The 14623-nt window shown below is 42.5% G+C and overlaps 1 long non-coding RNA gene across 1 annotated transcript; it reads left to right on the forward strand.

Moving 5' to 3' along the window:
• Positions 1–716: 716 nt before the first annotated feature.
• On the forward strand, positions 717–12927 carry LOC116184823 (uncharacterized). The gene is made up of 3 exons (XR_013339935.1): positions 717–879; positions 1672–1787; positions 12914–12927. It is a non-coding gene; the product is annotated as an uncharacterized LOC116184823 (long non-coding RNA).
• The last annotated feature ends 1696 nt before the right edge of the window (positions 12928–14623 follow it).

Below are 14623 nucleotides of genomic sequence, written 5' to 3' on the forward strand. Positions count from 1 at the left end.
TTTGGGAGAGGTAAAAAGATGAATTCTTCAAAGAGTCTTCTGGCTCTTCAGGTCCTCAGCAGGGGACGAGAAAGAGGAGGAGGCAGAGGAGGAGAAAGAGAAGAGGAAAAGGAAGGAATGAAGAAGGAGAAGGGGAAATAGAGAAGGGGTAGGAGAAGGAGGAAGACAGATGGGGGAAAGAGGTGAAGGAGAAGGGAAAGCAAAAAGAAAAAATGAAAATAAGGAGGAGAAGGTGTAAAAGGAGAAGAAGGAGAAGAAATAGAAGAGAAGAAGGAAGAAAAAGAGGAAAGGAGAATGAGGAGAAGGAGAAGGAGAAGGAGAAGGAGAAGGAGAAGGAGAAAGAAGGAGAAGGAGAAGGAGAAGGAGAAGGAGGAGGAGGAGGAGAAGAGAGAGCCCAACATTTTTCCCTTCCCACTTTGCATGTTAGTGAAATTGCAGGTCTGCCCAGTCCTTTGATAAAAACATAAGATCCCGAGTAGAGGGTGTGTGATTCAGGGAGATTGGCTCGTCTGGTGCAGGGCCTAACCTTTTATCTGCCTTGATCGCTCCTCCACAACCTCTTTCAAAAGCTCTTTTTCTGCGCTGTAATGCTCTGCCAATCATAATTTGCATTTCAGAACACATGAAAGAACTGTTTCCTGTCTCTGGTGGAAAAAGGGAGGGGGAGGGTAAAATGTATTTAAAGTCAAACTGAGATTTTTCTTTTAAAGCCTGCTACGGGAAAACAAAAGACGTTTCCATTCCGGGCGCAGCTCTGGAAGCAGTCGCAGGCGGGAGGTGTTGACAAATCGTGTGCACGGGGTTACGTTCCCGTTCTACTCGAGCGCCAGCTCTGCCATCGGGTAGGATCGGTGATCCCGGGCCGTGCACATCGTACAGGTCTGATGGCACAGCCACTGCATCCATCCATCCATCCATCCATCCATCCATCCATCCATCCATCCATCCCCGGCCTCGCTGGTCAATACTGGCTGGAGAGGGTGGCGCAGAACCCCCCGAACCGAAGTGCTGGAAGTTCTCTCTCCTGCAGGCACCAGCACTTGAGCGGGTTCTGGGTGCCGGCGGGGAACAAAAGCGCTCTGACGGCACTGGGATGCTAGGTCCCCGAATGGAGGTGCCGGTGTGTGCCCAGCAGCTCCCCCCAGCACTCGGCTAATCTCTATTACATATCTACAGACAAAACAGCTACTTGGCATCGTGCAGCGGATGTCTGCAACTTCTGCCAGGACGCTGAGGCCAGGAACTTGGGTGGAGACAGGAGCTAGGAGGTCATCTGGGGTTGCTGCTCTTTGTTAGAGCTAAATAACGTTGTGAATGTATTAAGCTCCTTTCCATGCACCGTTTTTTTTTTTTCCCAATGCCTCCAATAGCATTCCACCCCCCCCCCCCCCCCCCCCCCGCCCCGGGCTGGATTCATGTACAAATACGCAAAGCATAGCAATATGCTAATTTGCACTTAGCATGAAAGCCTGAGTTTGACCTTTTTTTTTTTTTTCGGAAAAATGGACCAACATACTTCCTGCAAAGGCTTGCTCTGCTCTATGAGAACAGCAACTTAGGTGCTTTGCCATTTCCTCACTTTTAGACACTGATCAGTCACCTTCACAAAACTATCAGATGATCTCATTCCCTAAGAGAATAAGTTTGGTTGGTTTTTTTTTATAACTGAAGGTGAGCTGAAGAAAATTGTGGCACTGGAATTGCAAAGATGCAGCTGGATCCCAAAACCCTGCTGAGCACAGGAACATTGATGGAAACTGAAAAGTGGAGACTGAAAAATGGCATGAGTAAGATCTGCATTTTATACAACTGATGCTATTAAATGAGTTCTGTGGCTGCATGGATGCATCTGCTTGTTCTGAACTATTAGATGCCAGAGTGTTTATATTTATATATATATATATATATATATATATATAAAATTGAGTAGTTTGTGTGGATCTCCTTCTTAAAACAGCATGCAGATGACAGGAGGTTAACAGTTCAGCAATCCAAATGACAGTTGCTTTCCTTGTTAGATTACAGGAAAATGGTTTGTTACATAGAAAGAGTAAGCCATTTACTATCAAGAAAATCAAAGTTCCTGGGTGCATGTACACATGGAGTTCAGGGTTTCACAGCAAAGTCTCCACTGCTGAGTCTGATGCTTCCATGGCTTCTTCCTTTTTCTATTCAGGTATTCTTTTACTCAAATATGTGCTGTCTATTGAATTGCACCTACCCCCTGCTACCCTGCCTGAGGTTCACCGTCATGGGAGATCTGTTGTTAAGGTTGACATAACCAGGCTTTTTGGTGGTTGGCAACTGCCCTATTCTTCTCCAGACTGGACAACATCTGTGAACATCCCCATTACATTCTTTCTTCAGCCCTGTTATTTTAACCGGTCCCTTCCCTGACAGATAGCACAGAGTAAGACAGAAAAATCACAGGCCCTAAAACATCACAGGTGTTCTCTGCAGTCACCTCTGCCGAGCCTGGCATGACGTGTTTGGGGTGGGATGCAGAAAATAGGGCTGGACATAAAAATCCCACCATGGATGTCCTTGGCAGTCCTGGGGGAGGTTGTAGCACATATTCTGCAAGGCTCCTCTCTCAGGAGAAGCTTTGTGTTGTTATATAAAAAGCATCACAAGCATTATGCACCACCCACCTGCTGCTCCTGTTCACCCCTGGAACAGGATTGCTTTGTATCAGGACAAAAAGTGCTTGAGTCTGAGATGCAAATACCCCTGTTATCTCCATATGTTTATCTAATGACATAAAACATCTTATTATTTCTTAAATAATAAATATGTACTTTAATAGTTTTTTTTCCCCTGGAGCCTTGCTGGATGAAAGGTGTCGTTACTTAAAATATTTTTTTCATGGCTATGTTTATACAGACTGTGACACCCTTTTCCAGAGACATTATCTAATTCTAGCATCTGAAAGAATCTTTGAATAATATTTTGTGGTAACCATAAATAACAAAGGGAGGAAGATTGTGGAAAGATAAAAAGGTTGATCTTGATTTGCAGCAGGCAAGCTAAAAATTCCCTGCAGTCCCTCAGTCCTACATCCCAGTCTCTTTGTGCTGCTTTGCTCTTTAATAATGTCTTATTTTCTTTAACAAAAAAGAGGACAAGACAAATTGTCTAGCCACAAGAATTTGAACAATGCTTTTAATCTGTGAAGAAATGTACTGCACTGCTTGGATGCCTTTAAAGTCTATTATTGCAATATGTCAGCAAAAGGTGTATTTGTAGAAGGGAGAGCTGTAGCTTAATGTAACTACACCATAAAGTTATTTATCCCTGCTGTGCTTGATTTACAATCCTCAATAACTTCCCTGATTTTTTTTTCTCTAAGAAACCTTGAGGTGGTGCCTGCAGAGGTGGAAGCAGGGGGTGATTCACTGCTCCTCACCCCTGGTGCTGCCCTTGTCTCTCAGCCAGACAAGCTGGTCGATGATTAATTTTAATTCTTCTCTAATTAACATGAGTTATAAGAAAAATGAAATTTCACTGCACCTTTTAATCTGAAATACACTGAGCAGAACAAGCTTTTATTGAATGGAAATAAACATTTTCACCCTAAGGACTGGTGACATCTTGATGATCTTTTTGCACAGATCAAGTGCCTGACATGGGCCTGCCTCTTCCCCACTGGCCTCCAGCTGTGTCCTTCCTCCCTTAGCCTGAGGTACTCTGCTTTACAGGACCCCCACATCACTGATGGGATCTTGTGTGCACATCTCTGTCAGACCACATGAGTGGGCTGGGGAGTAGATTCCATAAATCCATGCAGAAGAACAGGGACTCTGATCATGTCTCATTTCCCATCAGGGGAGACAGTACCACGGTGCTCTGGGACCCAGCCCAGCCCTGTGCCCTGACAGACTGGTGGGAGCAAAGGGTATCAAAAAGAGTTTCCCATTAATTCCCGGAGTCCTCAGTTTCTTTGACACACCAAAATGTGCATCTTGTGGTTCACAGCCTATACAAAGAACTTGATACATGCCTTGTAAGGCCAGAAAGTTTGGCTATTCCTGGGTGCACACATTTTCTTATTACACATTTGGGAGGGTCTGTGCACTCCCTCAGTGAAAACAGCTCTGCACACAGATATAAACCCATGTATTGGAAAGCAGAGAGACAGATGGCCTCTATTACTACATGTAACCTAAAACAGGACGCAGATGATCTGAAGCAATTAGAAGAGGAGATTTCCTATGTGAGATTTTAAAAGAGATTTCATTCATCATATGCTTAGTGGCACAGCTCTAGCTCCAAGGACCTATCTGAGGCAGAGATTCTAAAATATTAGTAATAAAGCTTTTCTGTTCACTGTAACATTATGATTGTAAAGTGTTAGTTTGCATGAGCCCTTAACACCAAAAGCAACTGATATGCATCACCCCAATTGCTGTGAGTTTCCCTTTTTCAGGGGAGTCATGAGAGTGTTTCTCCACTTCCTTCATGTCAAACCCACTGTAATTTTTAGGAACAGTTCAGCAAACACTTATCTGGGACACTCCTTTCCAATGACCTTTCCCAGCTCACCTTGGCCCAGTGGCGATGGAGCAGGGAAGGCTCCTGTTTTCAGGCCTAATTGTGTGGGAGGAATTGGCCTGTTCCAAGGAAGCTATGAGAATGTTTGTTTGGCAAGAGTGTGTGTGCTGGCTTTGCCCCATCCACTGAGGCTGCTCATCTCTCTGGAATGCTCCTTGCCTGCATCGAGGGGATTACTGGGCAGGGGGAAGGTTTTTATCCTGTAAACACAGGTGATTACATGGAGCAACCACTTCTCAGCAACACCTATGAGACAAAGGGGTGAAGTGGGAAGAGATCATCCGAAAGAGGGACCTAGAGAATCAGAATCCTTAAATCCATATTTAGTTCTTGAGCTGATTTTCTCATAAATGTTGCTTCTGTGTAACTCCTCCTATGTAGCAGAAGTCACTGTGAAAAGAAAACCAGTGTATGTGCACGCCATGTATCATAAATCACTTCATCATACACTGAAGCATGGCCAGTCCGGGGTGAAAACCAGGCAGATATTTAACATGCCATGGCACAGCAGCTCCCCAGAGCAGATTGCAGTGGGGCAGGAAGAACACCACAAAACTGCAAAGACTGAGTTAGGTGAGATGTAATTACCAAACCTGGACTATGTCCAGGACACTGGGGCAAACCCTCCTGCCTCTGCAAATTTGATTTTAACAGCTTTAATTTTAAACACCTGATAGTCATATTTCTTGCCAAGTTAACAGATTGCTGAGAGAGGCAGCATTTCCTAAATAGAAAAAAAGCCTTAGAAAATTAAGAAAGGAAAGAAAAAAAACAACAAGAGTTTCCTTCTATAAGATTTGTGACACCTCAGTGGGAAACCATGAAATATCCACTACAAATACGTATTTTCTGGGTTGTAGGTCAGCTTAACTCATAGCACCCCACAGCTCAGGTCAATATTTTTTGCATGGAAGTGATGAATTGTAGAAAGTGAAACTGCATAGGGGCATCAGCAGAGGGAATCCAGGTCAGAGCAGTACAGAAAAAAAAACAAACAAGAAGAACCTGCCTAAAATAAGAAGAAAATTCAGCTTATTTTGCTATTGAAACATATTTGTGCACCAGCATTTATTGATGACAATGCAAATATGCACCTCTGACAACCAAATGGTTTGACACACCAGGTTGCTTTTGTGGAATTCAACTGTATCTACAGCCCTGCAACAGAACAAGCAAAGCAAAATGAACACCTGAAAGAAAACTTCTTGTATAACACAGGCTCTCAGGATATCGGGAGGAACACTGCTGACCTTGGCGACCCCTGAGATTTGCCGTGTGAGCAGAGCAAATCAGTTCTCACACCAATTTGCAAGCTTTGGCATAAGCAAGTCCTGACCCTGCTTTAGCACAGGGGGATGGAGTAGGTAATTTTCTGGGTTCTCTTCCAGCCAGAAATTTTTGTGATATTAGGGCCCACTCCCAAAACCTATAAACCAGGTTCCAAAAGACAATGGAAAAATAATAAAGCATCTACTACTACAAGCTGTTAGGTGCTGCAGGAAGCCAATGCTACCCTGCAGAAGGGTGCCCCATAATAGTTTGCAGACGAGTGGCTGTAAGTAGAAGAAGCTGTACTTGCATCACCCTGAAGTAACAAGAAGCACATGGAGAATCTATTTTCCTGGCTTTTTCACCCAAGTGAAACAACTTTCCCCAGTTGCTGCTGAAAGGAATTTAATGAAATAATCTATATGTGAGATTACTTCCATGTTTGCACAAAACATGAAACAAGTGTTTGGGACTTGCTCTGTCCCATTTTCAGGCTCTGGTTGTGTTGTACATGGGACACATTTATCTCAGATGGAAAAAATCTGCAGCATTGATTTCCCTGGTGTATGTGCTGCTCACACTAGGGTGGTGCATACCACTCTAAGAGCAGAGCCTGAGTTGTGGCTGCTGAGCACGTGGGCCTGAGTCACACAGGAGCATCAATTCCCAAAGGGGAAGAGGAGGGCTCAAGTAGGTGCAGGTGTGCCAGCCTGCTGAGGATGCTGCAGGCTGCAGCCTCCTGCTGTGCAGAGCTTACACCAGCGCTGCCACCCTGTCCTGAATATCTCGAGTCTGAACAGAGCCACCATGAGAAAGTGCCACTTGGGGGTTTAGGGACTGGCCACAAAGCCCTGCAGCCAACCAAAGTCAGGGGTCAGCCCTCAACAGCTTTGTTGTGGGGTTAGCTTGGCGTGTCCAAGGCAGTTGATGCCCAGAGAATGCAGCAGACCCAAGCTGTCATGTATTGCACTTTTAATTAGCTCTGCTGCCTCATTTCAAGAATGGGAGTGTTTACACTCACTAGCCAAAAAAGTAGTAGTATTATTATAGCTTTGCTACATGCTGGCCTGTTCGCAGGTGCACACTGTTAAGCAAGAAAGTACAATTCAGCAATTGAACCAAATAGCAAAATGTTCCATATTTCACAGTTTCTCCAGCAGCCTGGGAACAAAACACAGATATACTTTATTCACCCTGCTGGTGATGAAGCTCAGACACTCATCAGATGTTTGTTGTTGTTTTTAACCATGGTATAGAGAAAACTATAGCAGAAACCATTTTTCTTTCCCTTTTAAAACCCTTGTATGTAGAAAGGAAGCAATGGCTTTACACAGCTATTTGTCCATTACACAGCTTGTCCATTTTTTCTGAGCAGGGTAATGAAAAGGACCAGAGCAAAACTTCAGCTTCAGTTCTCCTCTGGTGTAAATCAAGACAATTTCACCACAGAGCAGTGGAGCTGTCAGATAGTGCACACCAGGATAGGGTTAGGCCCTCTGATACAAGTGTAAGAGACTAATTGCAAACACTGGGATGAAAACAGCATTTCTCTCTTCTTTTGTGTTACCCTATGTCCTCACCTCTGATATTCTCTCTTCTAGAACTATTAATGAATTGGGGCTTCTTAATGTAAAAATGACTTTAATGAATTGGCAAGCAGAAAGACATCACCTTCTCTAACCAGCAGGAAACCCTTCTCTACCCTAGCCCTGAGCTTTCAGTCACCACTGGCTGAGGTTGTCTATAAATGAGGACAGGCCCAGTGTCCAGCCATGGTCTGCACCTTGCAGTCTCAGCACACTGAAATTCCACTCTAAGCCCATTACATGCATTGGTATCCAAAACCTGTGTTATTGGTGACTTAAACAATTGATTTACTGATTCCTATGATACTTCAGTGTCCTGATTTCAAAATATTTAAGGAGATAATTCCTTCAAAATATAGGCTTAAGCACTGAGGTGTTTTGGAATTAATATGAAAAACAAAAATACCTTTCTTGTTTTTTGGGACAGCAGTGCATTGAATCATTATTTTTCCTAAGAAAGAGAAGTATTCCTTTTTCACTTAAAGACTTCATGATAACCTCATGCATGGCTGACTTTAGGGCTTTTATGCCCAGCTCATATCATCCCAGACAGAAAGTAATTCAGGCAATTAACCCTGCTACAACCCCAAAAGGTGCACAGTGTCATTGGTCTGCTTTAAAATTGCAAACACATGGAAAAACAGTGGTTCAATTTTTCTTAATTGGAGAAAATGACCACACTCGAGAAAAAAAAAAAAAAAAAAGTTTACACTGTTCTAATCACAATGAATGAATATACAAAAAGCCCAGCTGCACACCTTCATGCTACATCCCAATAGTTTGAAAAGCTTGTAACAGACTGGCCTAGCCCAGGAAGTCTGTTCAGAAACAGACTGAAATCACTGTCTTGTGCTATCTGGGGGGGACCCAACTAACTCCTTTATTTATGCCTAAACATGCATAGCTTTTAATGGGAAAAAAAGAAACACAGTAAACCCTTGTGATATTGCCTATAATGTATTGCTTCCACCACTTCTCCTGCACACACCTGACACACACACATGCACACACACAAGCATGTTAATTTTTACTGCTGAGGAGAAGCCTGAGTTTGTTTAGATTTGAGACAAAAGCAGCAGTTCATCACCTCATGTCGTTCTAAAACCCTGACATTTACAGATCTCTTTCCAAACCAGTTCATTAAACACTGCATGCGTCTTAAGGCCATATGCAGAAGTACAATTTAGAGTGTATATTTTATAGGTTTCTTTTTCTGGTTTACCCGCTGATTATTATGTGCTGTAAAATTTCAATTATCCCAACCAGTCAGGAGAATAAAAAAGGGAAAGAAAAAGTAGGTGATGGAAAAGTGTGTGTTAACAAATGCCATAGAAAAGAAGCCAATGTGATACTCAAATTTCAGTGTTATTGATGTCCCTTTCTCTTCCCACAGACAGATTAGCAGTATGAATAAAAAGCACAAAATGACCACTAAATAATCTCTCTCATTCTTGCATGCAGCAGATATTTCAAACCACTGTGGATGAATCCATGGGTGAAATTTATCTTAGCTTTCCTAGTGCAAACTCACAGAGGAACAGTACAGCCCAAATTAAGGGCTGAATTTGGCCCAGCTAGTAAAACGAAGGACTTGAAAGAGATGAGAATATGCCTGCAAATTTTCCACATAACCTGTAAGTCAAACAACCCAATTCTTGAGTGTATGTCTGCCCTCTCTGTATGTGGGGCAGACGTACAGGGCTAAAATGGCTACTGATATAAAGGAAAATGTTCCCAAATAATTTCACTTTTGTCCATTTACATCATTTACAGTGACACCCAATGCCCTTAAGAGCTGCAAACACAAAATCTGTACCTGAAAAAAAAAAAAAATCACAGAAAGGGCTGGGAAATTTTTATTCAGTGTGCCAAACCTATAAAGCTGAAATGGTGAAACTTGTAAGTTGTCCCTGCTAAATGCAAAATAGAGGGTATGTAAACATGTGACAATATGAAAGGTCTCAACTGTATAGTGACTTGTCCAAGTAATTTATTATACATATGCAGTTGATTTAACTGGGCACCACTTTCTCATGAATGATGATTTTTAATGCATGTTCAGCTGGTAGTCATAGGCAATTTCTGTAGTGTCCAAACTTGTTAAGGCAAACAATTTCTCACCAAAGGGATTCCAGCTGATTAGGCCTGACCCCATTCCCATGTGTGTATTTTCTGTTGTCTTTGCTGCTGTCAGGATCACACCTCTGTGGGATGCCCCTAAGTGTCCACAGCCTGCACACCTAATTTTTGAAGGCTGGGGAAGCTTGGCAAATGTTTTCAATCTCTCCTTGCTTTCAAGAAGTAGACTTCTTTGCAACAGTTTGCATATTTGTTCTGACTTGCTACTTTGCTGAGCAGTAAACTGGAAAATGCACAAACAGAATTAGGGTAGGACACCGAAAACAGCTGCTTTTCAAGAAATCTCTCAAATCTCGTTTTCATGTTGAAGAAATAATTTTGACTTCTCTAGAGCTCCTGAGTGAACAAAACAGATACCTTTAGCATGTCCCACATAAAGTTATGCAATACCAAGCAAAACAAAGGAAATGTGCTGGCCTTTATCCAGTTGAAATCCAAAGCCTTTGGACACTCTTATGCAAGATGAGCAATACAACGTTTCACTCCAGTGCTGAGATCCACTGCTGCAGTGCTTTCCTGGCAGAAATGGGGCTGGAGGCTTTTTCCTCCTTAAAAGTAACAAAAAATATGCTGTAAAACAATATCAGAAGAACTAGGTATATGTGGCACTTTATTTCTTCTTATTAGGTCAAACTGCAAATTCAAAGGCTGCATAGAAGCTTCCACTATCATTGAGTTATAACTAATTCCTTGCTCACAGGCTATGAACTGTGGCTCATGGGGAGAACATCCTCTGTGTTTTCATCTGTATGTGGATCTGAATCTTTGTTTCAGGTGCAAACTTAAGTCATCTTTAACTACAGAAATGTGATTATAACATAGGAGTTCCCCTATGAGTTCCTTCTCTGCTTCCCAGTCTTACAGAAAAAAAAAAAAAACACCCTGCAACATACTTTTTTCAGGTCATAGGGCAGAATTAGCTGAAATGGAAGGTAGGTGAGTATTTATCTTTAGAGTTCATGGGGTTTACCTGGTATAAATTGTTTATATTCATAGCAATGCATTTGTTTCAATTTCAGTTCAGGATGATACTTAAACCTGAGCTTTCTACACTGTCAAATTGTCAACAGCTATCATGTCCTCTCAGCATGAAGTCTTGCATTCATTTCAAAGCAGAACATTAGTGGCAGCATGACTGGAATTCTGTAGGCTTTAACTGCCAAGTTTGTGCAGAGAGATTCCTGCAGCAAACTTCCTTCAGCAGGCATCTGCATGGCACAGTGGTAACTGAACTAGCCCTAAGTCAAACTTCCGGAGCAGGATGTGATCCCAAGGAGAATTTTTGTTAACTTGGTAAAAAAGCTAATCCTGCTATTACCATAACCCTCTGTAGCCTCTTGGTGGAGCAGGAAGAAAAAAAAGTCTAAATTACCAAATGTGATCCTTACTATTTATGTCTTCCATTTAAAAGGCTATATCTAACATTCATTTTATTTTGGGGAAGGAAATGCATTAGGAATTATGCTTAGCAGATGAAATTCAGAAAAGACTGAAAGAGTTAGTATTCTCATTTCTGCCAGTGAAGAATCTTAGCAAGAGCCCAACAGCTCAGGTGCCCACAGGAGGAAGCCTGATTTCAAAACTGAGCAGCCAGGAGGATGCAGGTGCCCCAGAGCCATGTTTGGATGGTGTAGCCTCCATCTAAAATGCCACACAGAGTCCATGGGAATTGGCTGGTTTGCCTAAGGAACCCCAAAGGGTACTTGCACTGGCATAAATAAGTGAAGGTGCTGCAGCCTGTCAGAAAGAAAGCCTGGCTAGAGAGACCCAGGAGGGAAAATTTTCTGTTGTTCAAATAAACCTGCTCAAATAGCTGCTTTTCTTTCTCCCCAGCCATCTTGCATGGACTCTCTGCTTCACAAGTAAGACAGCCTAATGAAAACACAGGACTTTTATCAAATTTCTCTTTGACTTTTAGCAGAGGAGGCAAGGATTTATGAATATCTCCCAGGAGGGCCAAGGTCTAAATGTAACAACCAGAGGCAAGCCACAAACATTGGAAGAGAAGAGCTGGCATGGAGCACCAACCTTGCCAGTGTTAGGGAAAAAAAAGGAAAAAGGGAAAAAAGGAAAAGGGAGAAAAGGAAAAAAGCCTGCATTGGACCTGCTTTTTGAATTTGAGACCATCCCAGAAAACAGAGCAGAACCGTTCTGGGTCCACATCAAAAAGGAGCAAAATGGAGATGGAATACATCTATATAAGAGGATTGGGAAGTAGAAGGAAAAGCCTACTTTTGTACTGGTTGCCTCTCTGCATGACTGAGGAGTCAAAAGCAGCAGTAAAAATGGCTTCTTCCATTCTGGAAGCTCCAATGTCCACAAACCCCATGGCTGGGTTCTAATATATTGATATTTATTGATTACTGCCTTTGGTAGCCTAAATTAAAAACACATTGTTGGATGTCAATATAATGCATTACAATGTTCTTGTTGACCAGAGCAGAACACAGATAACCAGGATCAAATCCAGCCTCAGATCCTAATCCCAAAGCAACCTTCCCTTATGGGATGGCAGAAGGTGATCAAAGGGGTGGAAGTATGGGGCCAGATGCTGTCTGTAGGTGTGCCTTTCCCTGGTTCAGTCATGCCTAGAGGGACAGGGTGACACCAGAAGGAAGCATCTAATGGCCCCCTTTAGCCGGCAGTGAGAAGGATCTGTGCCTTGTGAGAGAGAAGGATTAAGAGGCCTCATCTCCAAAAAAGAAGGCTGCAAATTATTTTCCTGGCCCATCTTGCACACCTACATTCCTTGGGGACAAAAGGACTGGTTGCTAGACTAAAGAGCTTTCTCTTAAGAAAACACATGTGAGAAAGTGTTAAAATGTGCAGTGTGGTATTTTGGTTTCTACATCCCCTGATTAAAGGTTTCTTGCCTGGGGAAAATGGAGTGGAAGAAAAATATCCCCTGGAAATATCTGCATAATTTACTCCCACACACCTAGTGAGAGATTTACAATTGAACAGCAGTTCCCCTGAAACCATCACCACATTGTGCTCTGAATTACACTTCTGTACTCCTACCTGCAAATGATACTGTTAATTAGTTAATGGTTGTAAAGGCTTTGGAGAAGAAAAGAGAACTCATTAAATACCATTGTTCTGCTTTCCAGTGTGCAATGTTCCACTCTTCATTAATCTCCAACCTCTTCCCCAACCTCTTGCTTCATGTTCTCAAGTAGCAAATTAGTCTGAGATATACATCACGGTTCAGAATGTGTTTCCTGAAACTTTAGTTTCAATTTTATTCTAGAAAATTTCGAGCTGGTGTCTTACATGAAATTGCCAAATGAAAATCCTTGATATATGTCTTGAAAACCTCCCTTTTGATAAACTAAAACTTGCTTTCTTTTCCTTGTCCTTTCCTATAGACAAGGGAAATCTAATATATGGAATGAGATTTTTCAAAGAAGTTCAAACCCCACTGAGAAGAGCAAACAAGCATCCAGTTGCTCAGAAGAGCTCAGCATGCAGAATACTGGGAACTAAAGCTTTTTTCATAGTGCTGAAACCCACTCTTTGCAGCACACCCTGGTGAGAGGCATTTGAAAACTTAGCCCCTTCTGCCACCCAGCCAAATTTAAGATCGATTTGTCCTTAAAATTCCTGGATGCCTTCACTGAGTATAATATCCAAGTTATCAGGAGACCTGTCTGCTTTCTCTAGTTTCTGCTTTTGATGGCTGATCTGTGCTCCTTGCTGTACTTGGGAAAAGATGCCCACAGCCAAACCTACAGGCAAGAAAAAAGCCAAAAAGGAAGTGAGAAATGTCCTTTAAGAGCAGCAAAAAGACAGCACAGAAATCGTACCTGGAGAAAACAACCACGACTATCATGTTAAACAAGGGAAAGGGCCTGAAAAAAAAAATACTTCCATGACAACAAAGTCTGATGGTCACCAGTAAAGAGAGGTTTAATTTACAATTGAGGTGGTATCTCTGTTCTGACTGCTTTTACCACAATTTATTTTGTTGTGCGAGCCAAGATGGAAGTTGAAGATGATCTAGGCAGTCACCTGATTCCTGCCTGGTACTTTCATTATCTTTTATTTTAAGCAGTTCTTGCCTGAGAATTGGTCACAGTCAACTGCCTTTCCTACAATGGCAAATCCCATTAAAAAAAAAAAAAAAAAAAAAAAGTGGATTTCCTATTTCCCAGAGGCTGCCATGAGGGCAGAAGAGATGAAGCTTTTACCTCCTCTGGCAGGTAAGGTGGGGACATGGCAAGACAGAGAAAATACAGATATTTTGCAGGTCTCATAGAGCAGAAAGGCATAAATATACCAAACACATTCACATACTAATTCCTGCTCCAGGTCTTCAGTTTCTGAAAGAGCTTCAAAATATTTCTTAAAGGTCATTAAATTCTTTCTCTCTCTTTGGATCCACAAAATTCAGCCCCTGCTCACAAGGAGTGGATAGTCTGAAAAAAAAGAGAAATCTCAGAGAAATATTAGCAAACAGTCAAATTACAGATTTGTTGTGCTACTGAATTCTAAAGGGCATAAAGAGTCTGGGAACAGAGCTGAGAGCTATTAACTGGTGATTTGTTTCCAGACCATGCAGTCAGGCAGGGTTCCAGCAGAACCTGAAGCTTCATCTTTGGTCTTCAAAGGGTGCTGCAGCCACAGCAAACAAATCCAGGTGCGGCTGGAATAATCACCACCTCATGTTATCTTTGCAGGGTTGTTTCTCGTCTGCCTGAGCTCTGGGAATACTCTTACAATCACACACCAAGTGCCTACTCTGAGAACGTCTCTCGATGGTTTAAGTATCATGAGCTTGTCAGGGACAGGGCAGTGTTGGCACTTAAGTGGTTCTGCACAGAAAACTGCCACAGAAAACTCAGATACTGAGGGATGGGACTCCTCCTCCTAGGTGGAAGCCAAGTGTCAGTTCTGCAGCTGATGACACTGATTGCATACCTAGGCAGGAGGTCCAAAGAGGTGGACTGGCTCCTGTATAATTTATAAATCTAATTCCCTGCCCTTAGTGGCACTGAACCAGCATCCTGCAAACACATGTCCCACAGGAAATTCAGAGAGGGGCAGATGTACCTCTCCTGGTACATGGGTTGATTTTC

The sequence above is a fragment of the Lonchura striata genome, chromosome 5 (assembly GCF_046129695.1).
Source record: "Lonchura striata isolate bLonStr1 chromosome 5, bLonStr1.mat, whole genome shotgun sequence".
In the NCBI taxonomy this organism is placed as follows: Eukaryota; Metazoa; Chordata; class Aves; order Passeriformes; family Estrildidae; genus Lonchura; species Lonchura striata.